Source organism: Orbicella franksi, chromosome 13 (genome assembly GCF_964199315.1).
Source record: "Orbicella franksi chromosome 13, jaOrbFran1.1, whole genome shotgun sequence".
Taxonomy (NCBI): domain Eukaryota; kingdom Metazoa; phylum Cnidaria; class Anthozoa; order Scleractinia; family Merulinidae; genus Orbicella; species Orbicella franksi.
In genome coordinates, this window is record NC_138157.1 from 17,816,021 (window position 1) to 17,838,893 (window position 22,873).

Here is a 22,873-nt window from a genome sequence, read left to right on the forward strand (position 1 = left end):
AATTAAAGACCTCCTACGAGAAAAGTTGGCATCTTCTTCTGTTTATTCAACCTATAATTATTTAAAGAAGAAGCGTTCTGTATCCACTGGATCCTTTTCTCCAAGGCATCATCGTTGGCAAACCAACATCGTTTACATATATATATATATATATATATATATATATATATATATATATAAAACGGTTATAAAATGCCTCAAGCCAACAAAGAATGCCACTGCGTCAGGAGGATCAATGAAGATTCACAGTCCAAGCCTCACCGCAAAAATGAATTTAAAAACGTTTGATAAAGCAAGGACGGACAACTTCTGACGGTAAAAAAAGTTAAAAATTTAAAAATTTAATAGAAAAACGTTTCGGTCTTAGACCTTCATCAGTTACAAGAGAGAAAGGACGAAAACTAAGTTTAAATACGGTTACAGTGTGGGAGATTACGTAACGAAATGAAAAATACAATATTGTGCTATTAATACAACGTGATTAATACAATAAAGGAAGAAAATGCAAAACGAGAAATACAATGCTGTACTATAAATTGCGTCATACAGGGTGATAATTAATAGACCAAACGAAAAGAATACAATACTGTGCATTATAGAGCGTGATAATTGCAGAACTAGGTTAAATTCAACCTAAAAACTAAAAGAGTTAAAACAGATAAAACGGACTCTTGCAATGCGGTAAATATAACGGGAAAAATAGTTTGCAAAGATAAGCAGTTGAAAAAAAAAAACAAAAAAACAAAAAAAACAAAAAAAAAAAAGAAACCTACGTTTACGTTGGACAAGGTAAATAACAAAATCCCAAATCGAGGCCTTTGGAGCATTAAAGGGTTGACAAACAACAAAATCCCTGGAGGGGCCCTTAAACAATAAGCTGTAATAAGATCCCAGGCAGGGCCTTTGAGCATACCTAACACCCAAAAAGCTGACAAAATCCAAGGAAGGGCCTTTGAACTGCCTTATGGCGCGAACGCAGATTTACACAAGAGAAAGTTAATTATAACAAATTCTGTTTTTGGAGTGAAATTCTTTTCTTTTATTTAAGCCATGGGGAGCCAAAGAGAACAGTTGAGCACTCCAATAAGCCTCTTTCGTAATTAAAAACCTATCGATCTCGTCTGAGTCATTAGGGGCCTGCACCTGATCAATGCATTGGAATTCAAAATCATCCAAGGAGTGTGGAATTTTATTGAAATGTACTGCTACCTCACAAGTGGTTTTGGTTGTGAGCATAGCAGACTTGTGGTTACGAAACCTAACCCGAAAATCGGTGGTAGTTGATCCTATGTACTGTAAACGACATTTCTTGCAGGAAACTAAATAGATCACGTTTTTAGAATCACAAGAAAGCCTTGAATGAATGGTGTATTTTCTGCCCGTTTTAAAACTTAGAAATGATTTAGATTCAACAAAGAAATTTCGACAGAGATCGCATCTATTTCTTTCACATTTAAAGCAGCCATTGTTTGGCTGAATTGTTTGTCCCTCATCGGCGGTTTTAAAACGAGATGGTGCTTGGGATGTCATCAAGGATGTCTTCAAGGCTATTCCTTTTGGAGTAGCGACTAGATTGAAGAGAAATTGCTCTGAAGAAACTTTCCTTGCCGAGAGAACAGTTGAGTACAAGGGTTATCTTGTTAATCAGGGTTATCCCTCCAAATTAGTTGACGATCAATTCTCCAAAGCCTCCACCATTTCTAGGAATGATTTACTACGGCAACGCGGAAAACAATCGAAGAAATTATTTCCATTTGTTCTCACATTTAATCCTAATTTGCCTAATGTGAGTAGCATAATTAGAAAGCATTTGTTGATTTTGCAATCCAACCCTAAATTGAAAGAACTTTTCCCTCAAGGCTCTATCATACCATCTTTTCGTAGAACAAAAAACCTGAAAGAATTATTAGCACCATCTCGTTTTAAAACCGCCGATGAGGGACAAACAATTCTTGTGATTCTAAAAACGTGATCTATTTAGTTTCCTGCAAGAAATGTCGTTTACAGTACATAGGATCAACTACCACCGATTTTCGGGTTAGGTTTCGTAACCACAAGTCTGCTATGCTCACAACCAAAACCACTTGTGAGGTAGCAGTACATTTCAATAAAATTCCACACTCCTTGGATGATTTTGAATTCCAATGCATTGATCAGGTGCAGGCCCCTAATGACTCAGACGAGATCGATAGGTTTTTAATTACGAAAGAGGCTTATTGGAGTGCTCAACTGTTCTCTTTGGCTCCCCATGGCTTAAATAAAAGAAAAGAATTTCACTCCAAAAACAGAATTTGTTATAATTAACTTTCTCTTGTGTAAATCTGCGTTCGCGCCATAAGGCAGTTCAAAGGCCCTTCCTTGGATTTTGTCAGCTTTTTGGGTGTTAGGTATGCTCAAAGGCCCTGCCTGGGATCTTATTACAGCTTATTGTTTAAGGGCCCCTCCAGGGATTTTGTTGTTTGTCAACCCTTTAATGCTCCAAAGGCCTCGATTTGGGATTTTGTTATTTACCTTGTCCAACGTAAACGTAGGTTTCTTTTTTTTGTTGTTTTTGTTGTTTTTTTGTTGTTTTTTTTTCAACTGCTTATCTTTGCAAACTATTTTTCCCGTTATATTTACCGCATTGCAAGAGTCCGTTTTATCTGTTTTAACTCTTTTAGTTTTTAGGTTGAATTTAACCTAGTTCTGCAATTATCACGCTCTATAATGCACAGTATTGTATTCTTTTCGTTTGGTCTATTAATTATCACCCTGTATGACGCAATTTATAGTACAGCATTGTATTTCTCGTTTTGCATTTTCTTCCTTTATTGTATTAATCACGTTGTATTAATAGCACAATATTGTATTTTTCATTTCGTTACGTAATCTCCCACACTGTAACCGTATTTAAACTTAGTTTTCGTCCTTTCTCTCTTGTAACTGATGAAGGTCTAAGACCGAAACGTTTTTCTATTAAATTTTTAAATTTTTAACTTTTTTTACTGTCAGAAGTTGTCCGTCCTTGCTTTATCAAACGTTTATATATATATATATATATATATATATATATATATATATATATATATATATATGACTACGTCACATGAAACACATTCATTTGACACCATGTTATTTGATACCGCGCAAAGATTCCATGCGAATGTACTACACAGACGAAAGCAAAAATAGGAAAATAACAGCTAATAATGTACTCTAGATCTGTTTGAGCAAAAACAGAATAAATGATAGAGGTCAACTAAATATGACAATTACTATTTCAATGTAAATTAAGTTTATCTTCATTCTGAGGAAAGCCACTTTTGCAGTCAAACATGCCATCTTTGCTGTTGTTTCCTAAAGTGTGATTACAAACAAGTACTGACTATACGTCATGACGTCGCGCGCGATCAACGACACAACTCGAAGAGCAAAATTAGTGTCTGCTGAGTTCAAGTGCTATTAAAATCTCCTTCATTTAGCTTTTGTCCTCGGATATACTTAAGGATATGAATTTTATGAAAGCAATTGAATATGGTCTATCCAACTTAATTTCAAGTCCTTGAAAGAACGACCGGGAAAAGCAGTGGAAGGCTATTTATCCGACCAATACTTGTTTGTTTACTTACGGACGCGATCCGATCTCCTGCGATCCAGATCGTTTGAGAGAATTAAGTTTGGACCTCTCCAAGAAGAACAGACCCGTTCCGCAGTTTTCGTAATTGTTGCAGTTTTAGTTGATTTCATGAATGACCAAGTTTCTTCTCTACAAAGAAAGGGCATCGCAGCAAATTTGCATCGGCCTTTTTACCGACTTTACAGTGTTGAAAGCACTCGTCGATCGATGAGGGACGTTTGGGAACGGCGCTTTTATTCTCTGCCGTTCGTTACGACTTCGATTCTCAACGTTATTTAATCAAGAGAGCTTTACAGAATTAAACTTCTCCCCGACTAATTCCGTCTTCTTTAGTTAATTCGGATTCTTGCCGGTACAAGCTAGATCTACATAAGTTTAGCATTTGTCAGGCAGCTCTCTGGTCAATCGCTGGTTAATCTAGACTAAAACAAATAATTCCCGATCAGTTTAAACACGGTTTTGTCTTTTCAGGAGGCATTAATCAATGGAACAGCTTTTGGTGTTTGTCTGCTGGCTACATATTGCACTGTACACAAATAAAATCATTTGAGTTAGGGAACAGTACTCGTAAATGTTTATGGAAATCATTTTCTGCTTTCGCGACGATCGCGCGCGGAGCACATGAAAAGTGAGAAATGTCAATCATGTTTTTTCGCGCCAAAACTTTACGCTCTGATTCACATTCCTGCAAGTGAAACAAGTCGACCTCTCGCGACTTACGTAGGTCGCGCTCGCCCTCGCGACTTCGTCGCTCGAAGATTACCCTCTCGCTTCGCTCGAGGGAGATAAATAAGTCAAGGATTAAGAAAAGGTCGACTTGCGGCAAGTCTAGAGGGTAAATTATAAGTCGGCTTTTGCCCGACTAATAATTGCAAGTTTGAGTTTCGCCCGAATTGTAAGCAACGCTTGATGTTTCATCAAGGCCCAATAACTTTAGGTCCGTAGATACTGCTCAGTTTTGTTTATGTAAAAATCCAGTAAATTGTCTGTTGTCGATGAATAATAAGAGCGCCCGCCGATGCGTGTTTTGTACAGCCAGTAAACATGACAAATTATACTTCCGCCGCATTTCGTGTGAAAACGTACGTCGAACTCATACAATATCTCAATAGTTTTTAAATATGTTTAATATCGATAACTGTTTGAGAAAATATTAAAATCTAAGCTGAACATATGTGAATACAGCAGAAATATAAAACAGCAAAAGTTAGGATGACGCTTTCTTTGATAAACTCAAATAGTGATTTTGCTGGTCGATTTATTAAAACTCCTTGTCTATTTTATTTTCGCAGTGTAAAGTTTCACTATGTTGAAGAAACACAGATGATGTTAGTAGCCTTTTGGCTTTAGTGAAAATTTTTGCAGCATCTCAGCACAAAAGATAACGAAAGAAATCTTTGTCAAGATTTGTTGACAATTGAAAACACCGACTCGGACTTGAAAGTGCACGCGCTTCACCGATGCAAATGAGCTACTTGTACGCGTCCCACTTTCCTTTCAAAAACTTTTGCAAACTCGCCAAACAAGCAGAAACAATTAGAAACCATCCAAAACAGGTTTCGATTATGATTAAGCATTGGCTGAGAAACTCACAAATTAACTCAATACCAGAATAAAGAGTTTTCTTGCTATATTCTAAGTCAGAACAAACGCAAAAGCATTACGCAAGCTTACAACTAGCGCGAAGAGATATTATTCATTCACAGCGCGAAATTGAAATCTTGTCTTCGACCCTGAAAAGATCACCTTTTCGGTTAGCTCAGAGCATAAAACAACATATAAGCGCCCCGGTTCTTAGTCCCTGCCTTATTCCCTGCCATCGCTGTGAAAAATCTGCTAGAGAATCACCATTTGAACACGCAACGTGACAATATCCACGCAAGAACCTACGACATGTCGTGGATCCGCGCGGACAGATGTCGTCAGGGTGGTGCAATTTGTTCTAAAAATAGAAAAATTGTCCCATATCATAGATGCGCGCGGAACCCAAGACTTACGGTCTCCGTCCCCGATTATGGCTCCTGGCTCTGCCGATCAGCAATCTTTATCAAGTTGGCATTCGTGGGGCCACACACACGAGGAATGTGTCCAACACATAAAATCCCTGCCTGTTTTCCCATACATCGATTTATTTAGTGCATACAATTCAGCCCAATAGCCCTTTTAAAGGAGAAGGTCACTCCAAAAACCGTGTATTTTTTTCCATCACAAATGAAAAGTTCACATTGAGTTGAGTTACTCACCGTTGTTTTAGCTTCTGAAGTGGATGCGATCCCAATGAAAAAGAAGTGAAAAGTTCGACAATGGGAGCCGCCATTTTGAAAGGATCTTGAAGGCCAGGCCGCATATCCGTGACGTCATTTCGTCCAAGAGTGTGTTTGTTCTTTTGAGCTTTAGTATGGCTGCTCTTGAAGCTAGTGAACGTGCTAGTGATTCCGCGGGAGATAATAATCAAGTTGAATTGAATGATCGGTTGGAAATTGCTCTGTGGTGTACTTGTGAGAGATGTGCAACCATACCGATGCAAAGAGAATGTGTTTGTTGCCGAGAACAGCCGGAGTAGGTCACCCCAAGATGGAAGGTACATTTTGCAGTACAATTGCAATGGACACAGTTAGTGGAAGAGGAGTTTTATTTTTAATTGTAAATTGCTCTCAGAATTGAACTGGTGGCTTAAATAAATCCCCAGTTCGGTGCTTTTGATCTGATTTGTCTTCATTTTTAACTGGTGAATTACGCATGCGCAACACGAGTTATCGTGAGTTATGGGAAAATGTGTCGCTCGCTCGATGGGCTGTAAACATTATGCAAATGAGGTACGCTCGCGGCTTACTTTTAAATTGCTGTTCATCTTTAATTAAATAAGCTGTTTTAAAGGTCTAAATTAAAAGATATAAGTTAAAGAAGACTCGGCCACCGAAAATGAGAACATCGAGGATCGTAAAATCGATGAGCAGCACAAGTTCTCACTGGATGCGGACTTCGTAAGGATTTTACAGAAACGGAAGTCGTTGAAGCACGGTTACGGTGTGGTAAATGCGCATATAGCGAGCGAAATGATATAAACACAGAGCATTTATTTATTGTATCACTAAAAACAACGAAAAAAGAAAGGAAAAAAAATTAACCAATCACGTTCCACCCGGAGTCGATCGCGGAACCTGTCGACCCGCAGTCTTGTTTACTACCCTCTGTGTTACGTGAACATTACCTAAATATGAAGGTGAAAACAAACACTATAAGAATTAATTAAACCGCTGATAACTCGGCGGGTTCGAGTCTGTACCAGGATTATCTGGAGGTTAATTTGTCCTTCACCGAGCAACTGTCAGTGAGGATATTTGGCATTCGTGGATTTTTCTGACGCTCGACAGTGCCTGTTTTAAAACTTTAGGGGTCACATGTGTTCATTCGTCGGCAAATAGAGTCGCAACGTTTGTTTTGAGGGAAGGTCTTCGTGGCACGTTTTGCACCGGGGCTCTTCGCAAGCTACACACAACACAGGTAAGCTGAAACAAGATGTTTTGTTCGAGAAGCTTGGTTTCGAAGAAATCGGAGTGAATCAACGTAGTAGTTGAAGGATACATTAGTCGTCGCGATCACCGACTGGACTTTTTGAACTGTTCGTTTTTCTTTTGCTTATGTTTATGCTTATGTCGAGGGCGTTGCTAGTGAAAACTGCACAAGACAAATAAGTGGGTTCGTTCTTCTAATGTTTCTGCTTATGCTTATGTTTATGTCATGGCTGTTTTCACTTGCGCTAATGCTTATGCTTGTGCTTGTGCTTATGCTCTAGTGAAAACCAGCCTAATGCGACTGATCATAAGGAAAACATTGTTCCGTCTATCGTGAAAACAACGGTCAACAAATCTTCCATGGTACAAAGCGCATTTATCTAACATTGAAGTACTGTGGCTAAATTCTCAGTTCCTTAAATTTTCTAGACCAGACTAGACAATAGGGAGGATAACCGCAAAATTTCGGGAAAGATATGGCAAACTTCGCACAAAAGTCAACTAGTGTATAAGCGTCCTTTCCAGATGGCACGTACAGTCCGTTGCATGGAACTCCTTATGTTTTGGCAGTTCTCCTTTTCTGCTTCTTGCACTTGCTCATTCTTGCATTATAAGTGAAATGGAATACAGTGTTTTCCACTTCTTTCTCATCAAAGTGGTTAACCTGCCTTGTTGGGGGTCAATGTCAACTGAATCTCCATGCTTTCTAGGGAAGACACATTTTGACAAAGTCTAAGACGTTGACGAAATTAATCAATGCATCTTCACTGGATAAGTCCATCCTGTCAACCATTGCTTGTCCGCATTTGTCTAAACAGAAGCAAACAGACAAAAACGTTGGAAATGAATATTAAGGTTGAATCTTGGCATTCTATTCCTTAAAGTTTACCTATAGTTTTTGATTATATCACAATACTAAAACGTGACCAATCAGATCATTACTCCTCCTCCGAATAGTTTGTGCTTCTGTCAATAGCAAACATGTATTTAATTTCACCGCAGATTTGGAATTTTAATCTTAAACTCAGTCCACTAACAAAAGAACGGTAAAAATAGTCTTGTCTGTACTCCATAAGCGTATTTTCGCTCATGTGGTTGGTCTAAACGCATCACGTGACTGAAAATGCCCCAGGTAAAACTGGGCAAAATATGAGTAATATTCCTCATTTTCAAAAGATCTAGCGTATTGCATAATATATTTGACTGAGGATAATAAACACCATAGCTCCACATGTTGACATTAAAAATATGTAAGGATATATGTCTTTGGCATTATGTGCTCCTCAGAGCTCACGGTTTTCCTTGAGCTTTGCTCTAAGAAAACCGTTTGCTTCTGGGAACTGATACCTATTTGCTTCTGGAAACTGATACCCTCTGTGGACAAATATTTTCATCAGAGTGCATAACACTTTTCAGGGAATAGGATAGAAGGATAGAAGAGGGGACTCAATTGGTAGCCTTTTTTTGTATTTCACTCCATTCTACTCAGATATTTGGTCACACGGGTATGTCATTAAAAGCCAGTTTAACAAGCTAATTTCACCAGCTGAACAAGGGCGTATCCCCAGCTATAATTTCATAAGAGAACAAAGATTTGGGTTCATTTTAAAAGTGCGCAGCTTGGCACAAATAAACAAAAAGCCTAAAGCCAGTTTACATGTACCAGTCCATCTGTCTGCCTGCCTCTTACAGACATCTCAAAACTAAGATCTTTTATGGTTGCAAAATAGCGATCTAAAATGCCAACAAATCAGACATAAACTGTGACAAGAAATGAGGAATACACACACCTTTGGGAATATTGCTGTTCCTGTGTAATTTCCACAGATCTCTTCATGATCAGTAGTGTTATCTTTTTTCTTATTTTCCTTGTAGATCATATGTGAAAAGGAGTATATAAACATATCAAAATAATTGCACATTTGATTAGTAAACAGTTAGCAACTACTTGTATACTTTTTTCCACTGAAAAAAATTCCTGAAATTAAATGATTTAACATGAGACATGCCTGTATGGAATCGCATAGCTGTTGTATTCATTGAAACAAAAATCCAGTCCAAGATGATGAAGTTACAACCACTATGATTCCCAGCAGCCACATCCCATAGAAGGAAATGGCCATTATTCGGACAAATTTGCCAACAAAATTTTAAATTGAGTAAAAGCAAATAAAGGTCTTTGTCAATTTACTTTTACTAAGTTATTACCAAATCCTCTACGCCTTAAATTCGCTACTGATCCCATCAATAGTTATGAATGAATCATATTTAATTTTGCTTGAAAAAATTTGGTTTGGAAACCTGATGGCCAAACCAAAACAGTTGATATTGCAGACCACCAGAGATAGTGGAGCTCCAAATGACTGATCCATAAGCCTGATACAACAAATATCAAAATATATTTTTACTACAATTTCTACTGATCTCGCAATCTGATTGTCATCACAGTGGTCAAAATTTGTTGTGGACTCACTTGGCTGTGCTTCGTGACTCCACAACATTTTGGCCACTGTGATGATGCGCATCATTGTCAATAAGAGTACAGACCACGCTAAACCACATTCGATTTGTTAAATTCAAACCAGTGAAGTCATTTATCAACATCTATGAACAAACATTATCATAATTTCAACTGTGGCAACAAACAGAACTTTTTTTCAGCAGAATGGTAACTAGAGACAAAAGTAGAAACTTATCCTTAGATTAAATTTCCAGAGTCAACAACTCTTTCAATGGTATAATGAATATAATAATTAAGTCAGGTCGAGATGGATTGTCATGCATGGCTGACTGAGTTTTTCCTTCAATGCAAATTTCCTTCATATTTGCATGAGCTTTCTTTCAAGGGAATTGTTTAATCTCAGAAATTACCAGAGGCATTGTGCACAACAATTTATACGTAGATAGAGTTAAAATTAAGCTTAATTATTGAGTTGCGTTTATTTCAAGCACTGATCATGCTAAAATCTATGCTATGACAGACACTTCAATTTAATGCACAAGACTTGACTGAGTAAGAAAAAAATTATCTTTGTCAACTTTTGTAAATGAGTAAATGTGAATTGAAAATAAAGTCTTGTCTTTTCTTAACGAAGAGCTTTGCCGATCAATTGTGATTCAGTGAAGTGCAATTAATCTTCGACCAAAATGTTTTCACTGCCGAGGATCTGTCCTGCTATGAATATACGCAATTCATAGCTCTTTATGTAGCCACTGCTGCGTTTAATTTACTTTTTAAACTCCGTTATTCTCTGAAAATTGAAAACAAATGAACGAAATTCAAAGAATTACCTTTCCTGGTCCAAAGCACATTGAAAATTTCACCAGATCCGCCATAATGAAGCCAAATGAAGAAAAATGTCTGCTTTCCTCACAGCCGACTTCGTTGACCTTTAGTCTCCTCTCCGATTGGCCAGAAAAATGCGGGAAGCCGCTGGCAACCGCGTTTTTCCCGCTGTTTTTCGAGCTGTTTTCGAGCTGTTTTCTTGTGCCCCCTCCCAGTCAAGTGAAAACTTTTTTATTAAAAAAATACACATTGGCAAGAAAGCAAGCTTTCATTTAATCGTTAAAACGGAAAAAAATACGAAAACGCAGGCTATTAGGGCGTTAAAAGAGGAGTCGCAGGATATGGCCATATTTGACCTCGCCTTTGACATGACATGCCGTAGGATCAAAGTTGTACAAAGCCAAGGCGCCCTTGAACGCCTTTGACATAAGAGATCAAAGGTATGCAAAGCCGTGGTGCCTTTGAACGCCTTTGACATAAGAGATCAAAGGTATGCAAAGCCGTGGTGCCTTTGAACGCCTTTGACATAAGAGATCAAAGGTATGCAAAGCCGTGGTGTCTTTGAACACCTTTAACGCGCGTCAAAACTGTAGTCAAAGTTATTGACATGTTTGATCTCGCCTTTGACAGGGATCAAATGTATGGCAAATTTATAAGATATTTGATTCCTCCTTTGACGTGGGTCAAAGGTGGAGTCAGAGTTAAGATCACATTTGCCCTCTTCTTTGTCATGGATCAAATGACATTTTTGACACACATTTGACGCACGTTAAAGTTTGGATCAAAGCTATGATCATATTTGACCTCGACTTTGATCAGGATCAAATTTAGAGTAAATCCAATTTTTCGTGCCGTGCGTGAGCTGGAAGTCTTTTCCTCTCTTTTTGCTTAATTTTCTCTAATTTCCCTCGACAAAGGAAAATAACCCATGTTTCCTCGTGGCCTTGTTGCAACTTGAAATGAAAATATCGCCTAGACTTTGCATTTCACGGAATTTTTTACATCGGAAACTTACATCGGAAACTTCCATCGAAAATGCCATGAACGTGTCCTTGTACATGTACGTCCTTATAAGCAGAACCTGAAAATGCCATTTTGCAACAAAACTCAAAACTCGTTTCTGTTTATCTCATTTGACAAAGGGAAAATGATTAATGTTTTCACTAAGGCAACATTGCCTTGATTTTTCAATATTTCCAATGTCCACTTTTCAACCTATTTCTTGGCATGATCTTTTCAGTTGTAATGCCTTCTTATCCAAATGTTACTTTGTTTCCTTGGTACCTTATTAGCGAACACTGAACTACTGCTCGTACTCTAAATATGAAAATCAACCACAATATTCCCTAAACCAGATAATACTAAATATAATCCAAAAAAATATTTTAACTCTTTTGTTCAATTCACGAGTTTGCTCACAGAGCACTTTGATTATGTTACTGGCGGTTCAATGCGGAGGCAGTTCTGGTATCACAGAAACTGACGAGTTTTCAATGGTGTGTTTAAATCGGGCGGATGCTTTCCACCTCACAAGTCTGTCTTTTTACTTATAAGATTTGGAAACTTCTTGCTCGTGCTCGTGCGTGTTTGCCTAGGTTTCTTTACATTTATGGACAACGTGGACTCTTGTGAAATACGCAGTGACTTTACATGTAAGATGCGAAGTGCGTGAAATCGATGTCTTTGACGTGAAATGTGAAATTGACGACATTCCTTATCAATACCTAAGATTTTTTGTGAGAATTGTAATTTGTATTGTTGGGAAGCTAAGCATATGTAATAAATTTTGGATAGAAGAAAAAAGAATATACAACTTTTACATGCGTAAACCAGCGGAGGGAAAATTGACTCTGCAAGTGTGTTTTTCATATCGCATGTGTCGTGTTTACTGGCATCGTTACTTGACAAAGCATGCAGTAACATTGCAGCTTCATTTTTTGCCGTAGCACTGCATTCGTTAGCAACTGTAATTCCCAAAAATAATGTGAATGAAAAAAAAAAAACTGTCCTTAATTAATGATGAATTGTGTTGATAAAATTGAAAACAAATTGCAACACATTTCAGACAAAATATTATTTACATGCGGATATGGGATTTCGCTATAGCAGGACTTGTTATCGGTAATTGTCGATATATAGATAGGACTGATGTACAATTAACTACTTCTTCCGATGTATTTCAAATCAAATTAGACAGCATTTAAAATTTGTAACTATTTTAATTCATCCCTGGCTGTCAAGGCCGATTATTAAACACGCTCTGAGTTTTCGGCTCACACAAAAGATTTATAAATCGAAAAAAATGCTTTTTCGATAAAAGAAAACCGAAGCGGGTTAGTCTGACATGTAATTTTAAAGAAATCTGGAGAGCATTTGAAGTTCCCACGGTATCCTAAGAAATTTAATAAATTCACCCAAAAAATGCGTGCAATCGCTATATGCATCGATGAACACGAAAACACGAAAAACCTTGCGCCAGCCTACGAAAACTAATGAATCAAAGCTTGCAACATAGAAGCTTTTTTATAAATACTGGTAAGACTGGTAAATGAAGAATAGATTTTCCCTGTTATTATAGAAAAAAAAGCGGCAAACTGATATATACATGCAAAACCCGTGATTCACGCCGTTTTAGCGTCTTTTCGTGAAAATATATTAAGCCTGAAGGGTTGAAAATTTTTGGCGACTAAAATACTTGTGCTGGTGACCAAACCTGAAAACTTAGGGGCCAGCTGGCCCCAAGGTTTTTACTCGAAATTCGAGTCCCCGTTCAGCGGGGAGCTTCAATTTCTTGCGCAGAACTAATATTTACCAAATCAAGTCAACGACAGTTCTGCCGTGCAAAAATATTTTTAAACAATGAAAAGTATAACTGATAGCTACCTCTTTTCGTTCCTTGCGATGCGCCGTTCGCTTGTAATGCGTGCCTTTACAAGGGCCTTCCGTTGAAAAATTGTCGGAAAGCATCTTGCAATGACCTACTTCTTGTGTTTCCACCCACAAGCTCAAATCGGTATTCAGTTTTGAAACAGTCGTCTGTGAAATGCTCGTTCCACACATACACATTTTTGAGTTTTTTTGGCATGAATCTCTCATCCCGACGTAGCTGTTCGAACCACTTCTTTGGCAATTTTTTGTTCTTTGCAGGCAAATTAAGGAAAGTCACTCCTCTTTCCCTATCCTTTTCGGTTCGGGTTTTACAGCCCGGGGCCAACATTTTAGCTCGCAACTGAATAAACGAATTTAGAACAGAAAAGGAGAGCTTTAGCCTTTGAGCTTCGCGCCAATTCGGGCTGAATGATGTCACGGATATGCGGCCTGGCCTTCAAGATTCTTTCAAAATGGCGGCTCCCAGTGTCGAACTTTTCACTTCCTTTTCATTGGCATCGCATCCACTTCAGAAGCTAAAACAACGTTGAATAACTCAACTCAATGTGAACTTTTTATTGGTGATGGAAAAAAATACACGGTTTTTGGAGTGACCTTCTCCTTTAATTTAATGGTTACCTTTCTCATTTGCATTACAATGTAATCCAACGCGGATGCGGTGCAATTTCGGGTCGAAACTACAAAGGCATCCAAAATTTGCCTCATATGTTCGATTATTAAAATTATTGACAGCATTCGAATAAATAACTTTGGAGCTCCACTTTTCGGCCTGGCTAAATCTATATATTAGTTTTAGTTTTCCCTGACTCAAAATAAAACTCCCTGGCTTTTCCCTGACCATTTCCTGACCTGTGGCAACCCTGCTATTGGGTCCTATGGCAAGAATGGCGAGCAGACTTCAGGCTAATTTATGACCCAATTTCTGATCCGTTTTGCGGAACGAAAGGTCAGATTTTTGAAATTATACTGGTCCCGTACAAGGGACTGTGAGCGTAGTCTCTTTTCCCTTAATATAGAATATTAAAATATACCAGCTCTTGGCGTATTAGAGATCAGCATCAAAATAAACGTTTTCCTGGGGGGATAATACCCACGGACAACCACGCCCTCGTGACTTGGGTCTAAGGGTAGCTTGAACAACTGTAACATTCCCCAGTTGGTTATGACATCAGTACCCTCTGCAAAACTGGTTACGAAAATTGTGTTTTATGAACAGAGCCTAGCCATTGCATCATATTTTGCTTGCTAAATGCCACTCACTATTATACTGATTTGTTTCAGGAACTGTTGAAAAGGAGCCCAAAGGTAATGATACTTCCTGTGTTCTTAACTTTGAATTCGTATAGGTTTGATAATTTGCAATGCTATGAGGTCTTGCAGCGGAAAGTCACGAACAGACATTGGGCTAATTTATGGCCCAATTTTTGATCCAGAAAAATACAGAAAAAAGGTCAGATTTTTGCAATTATCCTGATCTCCGTTATATAAAAGTATCAAAATATACTACGGGGGTCTTGTTATGTTAGATAGATCAACCTGAAAATAAACGCCATCTGGGTGGAAATGCCCATGAACAGCCACGCCCTAGTAAATTGGGTAAGCGCTACTTGAACAACTGGCCCTTCGTTATGATGTTATAAGTATGTGTAATCAAATGTTTTTCTCGTGAAATTAGGAAATAATTTCACTTGCGTTTTGTCAAAATTCTGATAATTTCCCGAGCCTAACCTAAAGGCTCGGGAAATTGTCAGAATTTTGACAAAACGCAAGTGAAATTATTTCCTAATTTCACGAGAAAAACATTTGATTACCTTTAATATCGTGGGTGACAAATTACGCTCACAACTGTAATCTTTTTCACTGGTTTGTTCTATCGAAAACCGAGAACATTAAAAAAAAAAAGCATACACTATTGCTAAAGTTCGTAATTTTCTGATTTTTTTCACAAAAAATACCTTCCGAATTCTTCGTGCTTGTTCATAATGTTTCAAAATTATGGCAACTGTCAAATCTTTCTTAAATGATTGGCTCTAATTCGTCATGAACTGATGAATGAAATGACAACGGCGCCCGTTGAAATGCGCTGAAACTAAATTTTTGCACGAGGCCATATAAAATTTTGACAGTTTGTTTTGAAGTGAAATTATCACTAAAAATTTACTTTATGGTCTAAGAAAACTTGCCTAAATGAAGGTCAAGCGAAAATGCACAAAGTTGAAAAACCTTTTGAACCTTCAGAGCTGGCAAGGAGCATGGTTGCGGACAAATTATACATCACGGCTTGTTGTGCATGAAGCGTTAGCCTATGGGGCGCCGTTTGTAAATTTATTATTTAGATGCCATTATTTAGATACCATTTTCCCCCTATTTATAAATAATTGGAAATGCCACAAAATTTGTTTATAAATAAGACACAAGAACTTGTGCGTTGATATGTATATAATTATTTTAGGCACGTCCTGATTTATAAATAATCTTTTACCAAAGAGTTATTATATATAATGAATAAACTAAACAACTTCAATTATTTATAAATCAGGTCATCTCTAAAATTGTTATTTACACATCATAAAGTTTGTAAATCCCATTATTTATAAATAAATTACTTCGCCGGGAGTCTAAATTCATTATTTAGAAATAATAAATTTCACCTCGCCGAGTGTAAATTTATTATTTATAAATAATGAACTTCACTGAGTGTGTAAATTCATTATTTAGAAATAATGAATTTCATCTCGCCGAGTGTAAATTTATTATTTAGAAATAATGAACTTCACTGAGTATGTAAATTCATTATTTAGAAGTAATGAAGTTTCGTTTCGCCGAGTACAATGGCTGACCCAGCGTCTCTTGCCCGATCGATTTCGGAGGCTGTTTTCTCGCGCTCTAAGTGAGACAGTTAATGCTGCCCTTGCTCAGATAGGTATGTAGCCTGAAATTGAGCAGTGGCGGATCTAGGGGAGGCCCCTCCCCCCCCCCCCCCCCCATCCCTTACTTTGGTTAATTGCGTTTAAGCGAGAATCACGCCTCAAATATCTATTATGTAGTTCTTATTCACTCAACAATTCGGCAGCTCACACTGCTACAGGAACAACGACAGCGACAACAACTACTCAAAGGCCGAGGTAACAGGTAAATTTTAAGAAAAGAAATTGCTGCATGAAGAAAATGCAGAACTTTTAAAATCGGGAAATCGAATAGTGTATTTACATGCTTAGATAATTCTTTGTAGCCTGCGAGCAGGCTCACGTTGGAGCACAAACGCGCTCGGCGTAGTCGACTTGCGAAGCCGCGAGTTGAGAAAGTCACTTTCTTGGCGCCTCTTTCCCGCCGATCGCTATTCCTCTTCGTCACTCACGCGTTTGACTCAAACGTGAGCCTGCTCGCAGGTTAAATTCTTTGTGACCTTTGTGACGTTTGGACGGATAGCGTTGCGTGACACACTTTGTTTGGCTTGATCAAGTCACGGCTAGGCATGTCTATTCCAGGCAAGTCCAAAGATCGTACACGTGGAAAGCTAAATTCATTTACGTTTATAAAACTATTGTTGAATTTCAATAGAAATCAGACCTTTCACTTAACACGCCAAGCGATTTTTATTTTCTTCTTGCAGCAGTTTCTTTTCTTAAATTTTACCTGTTATCTCGGCCTTTGAGTAGTTGTTCCTGTTGCAGTGTGAGCTGCTATATTGTTGAGTACATAATAGATATTTAAGGCGTAGGGGGGGGGGGCGAGCCCCCGGGCTCCTCCCCCAGATCCGCCAATGTTGAATTTCAGGCTACATACCTACCTGAGCAAGGGCAGCATTAACTGTCTCACTTATAGCGCGAGAAACAGCCTCCGAAATCGATCGGGCAAGAGACGCTGGGTCAGCCATTCATACTTTCATTATTTCTAAATAATGAATTTACATACTAAGTGAAGTTCATTATTTCTAAGTAATAAATTTACACTCGGCGAGATGAAATTCATTATTTCCAAATAATGAATTTACACACACGGTTAAATTTACAGTCGGCGAGATGAAACTTCATTATTTCTAAATAATGAATTTACATACTCAGTGAAGTTCATTATTTCTAAATTTACACTCGGCGAGGTGAAATTCATTATTTCTAAATAATGAATTTACATACTCAGTGAAGTTCATTATTTATAAATAATAAATTTACACTCGGCGAGGTGAAATTTATTATTTATAAATAATGCATTTAGACTCCCGGCGAAGTAATTTATTTATAAATAATGGGATTTACAAACTTTATGATATGTAAATAACAATTTTAGAGACGACCTGATTTATAAATAATTGAAGTTGTTTAGTTTATTATTTATATATAATAACACTATGGTAAAAGATTATTTATAAATCAGGACGTACCTAAAACAATTATTTACATATCAACGAACAAGTTCTTGTGTCTTATTTATAAACAAATTTTGTGGCATTTCCAATTATTTATAAATAAGGGGAAAATGGCATAAATTCGGTCTAAATAATAAATTTACAAACGGCGCCCCATATTAGCCTGTTCGGCATGTCCTTGGTTTGTCACCACATTACAGTTGTGGAAATTGTAGACGTGGCCACTGCTCACCGCTGCAGTGGACTTGATCAGCGGCTGAAGGGGAACTCGACTGGTTTTCTGGTTCAAGTGGATTTCTTTGCCATCAATGATTAGGTTAGACAGTTGTCGCTGGTCGTCTTCGTTCCCAGAGTAGTAGGCTTCAACGCTTTGTTCCCTTGGCCTTCAGCTTTCTGACCACCGTTTTCCGGACTGAGTGGTTGGATAATCAGTTTTAGGGACCCAGGTTCGTAATCGGTTCCGTTCCGTCTTGTTTTACACACGGAGGCGTAAAACTGCTCGAGTTATTCATCGAACTGTTCAGGAAGAATCATCTCCAGGTTTTTCTCAAGGTTTTTCGTCACACCACTTCTCAAAAACCCTCACCCTGTTAATTGTGCTCTTTCGCGTATTTAAGTTTTCTGCCGCTTCTTTTAATTCCGTGACTTCTTCAATGGTCACTTTCTTAAATTTCGACGCCATCTTGGCACTAATCGAGATACAAGAAATGTTGCCATAGCAATTTTGTAATTTCACATTTGAAATTATGAATTAACGCTGAAATTTCGCGCCAAACTTAAGGAGTAATTTGTCACCGATGATATATAATAGATACTTTCTTTACAGCCATCATCACTAATAGCGGATTGTTGTTGTACCGTAAATTTTCCAAAGTGGCGACCCACCGAAAGAACTACCATCCGAAAAAACGAACTCAAACGTAATTTGACTTGTTATGAAAAGCTACGGTCTTGCATACAGCGGCTGCGCCCTCAGTACGAGCGGCAACCAAAACTGAGCTGTCCTACCGAAACGACGCGATAATGGCCGTTTTCTTCGCAGCTAACAAAAATAAAGACAATGCTAAAGTGATTTTAGCCTCTTTTAATAGTTAACTTGAGTATTTGTTGTTCAAAATAATACAGTTATTATCCTAAACATCGACACTCGACGAACTACGAGCGTGTTGCCATGCCGGACGCCGGCGACCCATTTTTGGCGCCGAATTAGAAGCTTGAAGACAAAAAATGTTTCATATTTTTCACTTTTTACAATCTGATATGGGTTTTTGAATTGTAAGTCCCTTTTCGTAAATATTTAGTGCCATCTCCAGTGAGAAAAGTTGCCTGACTTCAATGCCTTTCCTGTTAACTTAAAACATTAACGTCAGGACAGTAAAGTTTTCCCGCCTGCTGAATCCTGATTGGTCAATTTAAATTTCAGACGCGCCAGCCGTATGCAAGGATGGAAATAAAAGACAGAAAGCTGAACCTCAACTGATCTTATATTTGCTTTAGATGACCTTTACTACTCAGCCAATATAATGCTATATTTGGTGTAATATAACGTGTATATATTATGATGTATTCTCCTTAGCTTGGCCGACCAGCATATATGTGGTATAATAGGCCCTTTGCAGCTGGGGTCACGTGACCAAATATTTCCTAGAAAATTTTTATATTATGGGCTATAACTTAAAGAATGCCAGAAATGGAAAGAGCGCATCGAAAATACCAAAATGACCAAGTTTGAGGCCCCAGGAATCAACGAGTAAGTTTATACCACAGTTTGAATTTTCGGAAAATTTAGAGGATTTGTACGGAAAACGTTGCTGGAGAGCAAGGTCTTGCTCTCCAACAACTTTTTTCATACAAATCTTCTTATTTTTTCAAAAATTCAGACCGTCATCGAATCTCATTCTCTGGTGATGGGGGCCTCAAACTTGGCCATTATGATATTTTCGACATGCTTTTTCCATTTCTGGTTATTCGTTATAGTCCATAATTTCATGAAAAGTAGGTCACGTGATGGCATAGCTGCAAAGATCCTATAGTCGTCTTATTCCGAGGCTTCATGAATAATTCGTTTCTTTTCATGGTTTGTCAGTTATTTCAGGGATGACGTTTATGGAAATCACCATAGTTTCAACTGTAGGATCAGTGTTTTTCATCTTTGTAGCAGCACTGGCTATTATATTTTTCAAGAAACACAGTAAGTCAAGCAAAAATTGCTCCTGTTACTTTTAGCTTCGATTTTTTCAGCTGTTCAAAATTCTAATTTAACTTGGTCATTCCTTCAGGGGCAGGGCGTAAACCAAATACTCCGGATGAAGCAGATGAAGAAGAAATAGCACCATATGCAACGGTTCGTCTCAGCAGGATTTTCCCGCTAAATGCCGAAAATAACAGCCCAGGCAATAATGAAATCCCGCTGGAAACCTTGCCCTTCCAGTTGAGGACACCCCAAGAAGAAAGAGCAACTGATAGAACAGAGTTGCGAAACTTGGCGTACGAAAACACCGACCGCCTTGGAAGGCCATCTGTGACTCCTGTCGAGTATCTGTTCTATCAGCCTCGTTATGAGAATGAAACAGTTGATAGTGCAACTCGTAACGTGGTTATAAGGTCTGGGTACGACAAGCTGACGCCCGCCAAGAGGAAAAAAAGGCGGGGAAATGTTGGCTGGCATCTTGCTCAGTGCTTGCCATACGGAATGTTAGACACACACAGTCCGTCAGGATATGACTTACTCACCTGGGAAACAGACCTAGGGTGTAAAAACCGCAGAGGAGATATCACCGACAGCGAGGGCGAAGACGACATGAATATTCACACAATACTGGAAGTACGCTCTAGCGACGAACGCAGCTTAGCATGTTCATTGGATAAAAAGAAAAATCAAGAGAACTCGTTGGGAGAAATCCAATCTGAATGTACTGAAAATGTCTGGGAGAAAGAGACTCTGATCTAGATTATCGTCTTCTGCTGGAAGACATCTCAAGTACAAGGAAAATTGTAGCCATTAACTTTTAAACCTAGTACTGGTAACCTGTCGCCGCGTTTTCAAGCTGCTATTAATTAAAATGGAAGATTAACCTGGTTTGTTTGAGTTTTATAGGAGTGATCGCCAGACAGAAGATGCTGAACACAAACAAACAACGGACGAGGAAATGCACATGACAAGACTCGATGAGCCACTTAGACCCAGCACGACCGCTGCAGATAGATCCTCTTCCCACTGTCCAATCAGAGAAACCTCAATCCCAAGGGTTTTTGCCTTTAAATATGGAAGTGATAAGACCTGAACTCGAGGCTCGATGACACGCTGGAGGCTGTTAAGCATGTTGCCAAAAGAACACGTCTTCGCCCATTTAATAGGGAGCTTTGGCAAACCACGACAGCGATGCCAACGAGAACGTCGCCAAACAAAAGGTTTAATGAGCAGAACAATGGTTCTGCAAATGTGTTTTGAATTTTGATACATTTCTTAACCGTTATAGGCAAAACAACAACGTGAAGTGACAAAGTTTTACGTATTTTGGAGAACGTGAACCGCAATGACTAATTTTTTGTGTCTTCCTTTGGAAATTAACGCTGTCATAACTAGCCTGAGTAAGTTTTTAGACCGATAGGCGTGCTGAACAGATCTACACAGTTGAGACATTCGAGGGTCAAGTATAAATCCCTTTTTAACAAGGCGTCGTCACTGCCTAAGCTCCCTAATCAAGTGCGGACGAAAGACCTCGATCCGGAAAACTCCGGGAATCCATTCCGGCGTAGAGCTACGCATTCAGCTATTCATCAGCACTGACTCGTCCAAGGTCATTGCCATGGTCTCTCTATAAATTACAAACAAGTTAGAGACTGGACACCACCTAAGTGCGCCATAATAACCGGTAATCACTTGGTCAGTCAAAAAAAATCTTTACGAGATGTGACATAAAACTTGACGCCTGCGAATGCAAAAGAATTCTGGTATTTACAACAGGAAATAAGAAGAAGCCTAATGCACAATATTTCAGTTGGTGGAGACGGAGAAACAAAATTTCCGGTCTCCGAGACAAGCCTGAGTAGTCCACCGTTTTCACCTCGACGCTGCGGTTTTATCCTTGTTTAGATAAAAATGGTAAACTTTAGGAGTGTTTTAAAGAGGATTTACCAAGAAACGGCACTTGAACTCTCAATTGATATTATCAGATAATAAAGTTGAGGTGTGCTTAAGAATCGACACAGCTAGGTCGCAAGAGGGAAGGGGGTGTGAGATAAATGAGAGTTGAGCTGTGTTTGCGATCAGCTGATCTACAAAATTAAAGTAACCATAATACTAAGCTTAGTGTTAACTCACTAATCAATCAATCAATCAACCTTTATTTTAAAACGATAGTTTTCAAAGCTACAAAGCCTGTTGGGTCGTTTAACAAACAATCTAATAAGCAAAAAAATTACGATTTATCTCAAACCTAAGATATGTACAATAGTTAAATTTAACTAAACTTCATGCGGATTCGAATCAACAACTTTTTAGAAACGGATTTCACTAAAAAAGTTAACGTTAAAAAGCAACGACGTTTCGACCGCTCGACGGTCATTTTCAAGTTGAAAAGTAAAGGTTTTGCATGCGCCCAAATATATACAATCGATTATAAGAGTGCTAATGAGACACTGACCAAAACTCTAAAATATTTACATAGAAACAATACAAGAAAATTGCGGCATGAGTAATGAAAACGTTAAGGCGATAGAACGATTTAACTGAATAAAATAATTAAGTAAATAGCTTCGCGCGGATCGAGTCACTCTGTTTGTTCAATTTTGGTTGAAGTTTACGAATAAAAAGCATTTCAAAAATCAAACAGTCGAGTTTACTCTGACATTTTTTCAAAATCCTGAAATTGCTTCCAATGGTCTCTGGATCCTTTCCGTGCTCATCCTTCACGTGGTTGCCGATTGTTGATCGCTTATGTTGCTCCACACGTTGATGCAGTTGTCGACTCGTGAAGTCGACATAGTCCGCATCGCACAGACCACACTTGTAATAATAAACAACGTTTTGTTGATTCACAATTGGAGGTTTATGTTTATGTTACGTATAAAGGTTAAAAACGTTACGTATAAAGGAAAAAAAAAAACATTATTGGATTTAATCGATGTTGCATGCGCGTCTGTTATTCAGAACAGCAGCTGTCGTATTTTCACAACTTTCTGCTGGGATTTTTTGGGCC

At 38.3% G+C, this 22,873-nt stretch overlaps 1 protein-coding gene across 1 annotated transcript in view; it reads left to right on the forward strand.

Moving 5' to 3' along the window:
- Nucleotides 1–22,873, forward strand: part of LOC145466437 (uncharacterized) — a 96,893-nt gene that overhangs the window by 58,618 nt on the left and 15,402 nt on the right. The window lies entirely within an intron of this gene.